The 3215-nt window shown below is 42.8% G+C and overlaps 1 pseudogene across 1 annotated transcript; it reads left to right on the forward strand.

Annotated features, from left to right (window-relative positions):
• Nucleotides 1-181: 181 nt before the first annotated feature.
• LOC116548163 lies at nucleotides 182-2849 on the forward strand (annotated as a pseudogene). Its single transcript, XR_004267333.1, has one exon. The product of XR_004267333.1 is annotated as a 14-3-3 protein beta/alpha pseudogene (transcript).
• The last annotated feature ends 366 nt before the right edge of the window (nucleotides 2850-3215 follow it).

The raw sequence follows: 3215 nt of genomic DNA on the forward strand, positions 1-3215 counted from the left end.
TATGATACAGCTGGTTTTCGGCAGCTTGGGTCTGTTTTCTGGCATACGAGCAGGTTTCGCCACAGTAGGGCAGACTTCAGGTTAAGACTTCGGGAGTCTACTACACATCCAGCTCCAGGGCTACTACCGGGTACCCTATAAAAATTTTGTGGGGGCGGAGCCCGGCCAGGGCCGGAGCGGAAGTGGTGGCCGGAGCGGAAGTGGAGCTGCCGCCACCGCCGCCGCGGATTCTGGATCCCGGGTAGCTGCTGCCGCCGCCGCCGCTGCAGCCACTGCAGGCAGCGCCGCCGCCACCGCCTGAGGCGTGGGCTTGGGAAGGAAGCAGTCACCTCGCTCGGAGCTTAGCTCGGAAGTGTCTTTGTCCCTTGCAGCCCTCCTACGGAATGACAATGGATAAAAGTGAGCTGGTACAGAAAGCCAAACTCGCTGAGCAGGCTGAGCGCTATGATGATATGGCTGCAGCCATGAAGGCAGTCACAGAACAGGGGCATGAACTCTCCAATGAAGAGAGAAATCTGCTCTCTGTTGCCTACAAGAATGTGGTAGGTGCTCGCCGCTCTTCCTGGCGTGTCATCTCCAGCATTGAGCAGAAAACAGAGAGAAATGAGAAGAAGCAGCAGATGGGCAAAGAGTACCGTGAGAAGATAGAGGCAGAACTGCAGGACATCTGCAATGATGTTCTGGAACTGTTGGACAAATATCTTATTCCCAATGCTACACAACCTGAAAGTAAGGTGTTCTACTTGAAAATGAAAGGAGATTATTTTAGGTATCTTTCTGAAGGCATCTGGAGACAACAAACAAACCACTGTGTCGAACTCCCAGCAGGCTTACCAGGAAGCATTTGAAATTAGTAAGAAAGAAATGCAGCCTACACATCCAATTCGACTTGGTCTGGCACTTAATTTCTCAGTCTTTTACTACGAGATTCTGAACTCTCCTGAAAAGGCCTGCAGCCTGGCAAAAACGGCATTTGATGAAGCAATTGCTGAATTGGATACACTGAATGAAGAGTCTTATAAAGACAGCACTCTGATTATGCAGTTACTTAGGGACAATCTCACTCTGTGGACATCAGAAAACCAGGGAGACAAAGGAGATGCTGGGGAGGGAGAGAACTAATGTTTCTCATGCTTCGTGATTTGTTCAGTGTCACTCTGTACCCTCCACACATATCCCTTGTGCGATAAAAAAAAAAAAAATTGTACGTAGACTTTCGATTTTTCACAGCCTCAGCCTAGCAAAAATTGTTCATGGGATAAACAGCTGGTATTTGTATCTAAAACTCAGATTGGTCACATAAATGCCACGGCATTCTGAAGTTTTGATTTTGATTAACATTTGACAGGATTACTGTGTGTTTAATTTTTTTTTTAAACTGAACACTGTGATTATGGGGTTTTGTAATTTAGCGGAACTCTTACTGGTAGAAAAAATAGACCCGAATTATGTGTAACTTTTTGGAAAGTTTAATCTGATGTCAAAACAATCATTGAAATAGACAATTCCATTGTAAAGTTGTACAGAAAGTTATAGAGATTATATTGTGATGCTGGAACTTGGAGTGAGACACACATCACCTGGCATTTGAGTTTAATGGTAATTCACAGTAATGCTGCCTGTTGTTTGGAACTTAAAGACACTTGACCTGTTGGGGCTGTTGCCACTCAAAAGTTCATGACCACAAATATCCACAGTGACTTCCTCTGAGGAAACTTGAATCCTGAAATTGAAATTCTTTGTGGCAGATAACTGGCTTATGACACCTTGAAAAGTTCAAGTGCTCACATAATGCACCTGACTAAACCCCTCTTCCTGCAGCAGTATGTTCACCGTGTTACCAGTTTGCAACTTGTGCTTCAATAGTGGGATCTATTTTCATTGTTAACACTGAGCTCAAGAAAAAAGCTGTGTGTTTTATGAGTGACCTTATCTGTTTCCTGGTTAATACCTTTAAAAATAATGTTCTGAGTCAGGCATGGTGGTGCATGCATGTAGTCACAACTGCTTGGGAGGCTGAGGCAGGAGGATCGCCAAGCCTGGGAGTTTAAGGCTGCAGTGCCCTATGGTTGCACCTGTGAATAACTGCACTCCAGCCTGGGCAACATAGCGAGACCTCATCTCCAAAAGAAAAAAAAAAAAAAAAAAAGGATTGATGTTCTGTAGAGATTGCCTTTCACTTGAGGAGTACTCTCAGTTTTCAGGTTCTTCATAGCTCGGGGCTTTTAAATTTTGAATCTAAACATTCTTTCCCACCATCCTTTTTGACTATTGACTTTGGTTTTCTCTTCTCTCCTAAGTTTCTGTCCCTCTGCTCCCTTACTTTTTTTTCCTTTTTGAATTCTATCTTTATCTGTCTTTTGTTGACTTTTTAATGCTATATATGGGCAGGGGTAAGAGACATTACTGAGCACCTTGGTGAGCAAGCCTGGCTTTAAAGATTGAGAAGAGCTTCTGGCACCAGAGCTGTCTTCCTCCAGTTCTCCACACAGTGTTGCTCTTCAGTCATACTAGGATCTGATTCAAAAAAGTATTTTTAAATATCCATGATTTCTCCCTATATTGAGGCTGGCGTGGATCATGCTTTTTAGTGCCTGTCACCAGGTTTCCCAAGTGCACTCATCCAGCTAAGCTCTCAGATGTGTTTTAAGGAGACCCTGTATTCAGGGAAGTTGTGTGGACACTGCAGTGGAGAGAATTGGGAGTAGTCAGGCCTGTCAGTCTCACAGTATCACCCCTCTACCTTTAATATTCCACCTAGCTGTAGAGTCCATCTGTTTGTCCATCTGCTGAAATGAGAAAAGAAACATTCATGCACTGATTTAAAACAAACCAAAAAAAAAAAAAAATCCCTCCTAGCTGAACAAAAATGTGCAGTTAATACTTGGCGCTTGAAAATGCAGTAGTGAATGTGGAACCAAGCCTGTCTGTATATCTGGTAGCTCTTTTCTTGCTTTGTTTTTCCTTACCAGTATTCTGCCTAATGTTTGCTTCTGTGATGGTTATATTGCCTAGCAAGCACACCCGTGGTTGTGAAAATAGTATAGCAAAAAAAGAAAAATCCCCGGTTATTGATGTACTAGATTTGTGTATGTCTTTTAAACAGTTCTAGTTTCACCTTACACAGAATAATCAGGAAAAGTGTAAAAATTCAAAAGTGAAATAAAAATTTTATCAGTTAAAAAAAAAAAATTTGTTGAGTTTGTTTCCCTTTT

The sequence above is a fragment of the Sapajus apella genome, unplaced genomic scaffold, assembly GCF_009761245.1.
Source record: "Sapajus apella isolate SASKATOON/1434 unplaced genomic scaffold, GSC_monkey_1.0 scaffold7559, whole genome shotgun sequence".
Taxonomy (NCBI): domain Eukaryota; kingdom Metazoa; phylum Chordata; class Mammalia; order Primates; family Cebidae; genus Sapajus; species Sapajus apella.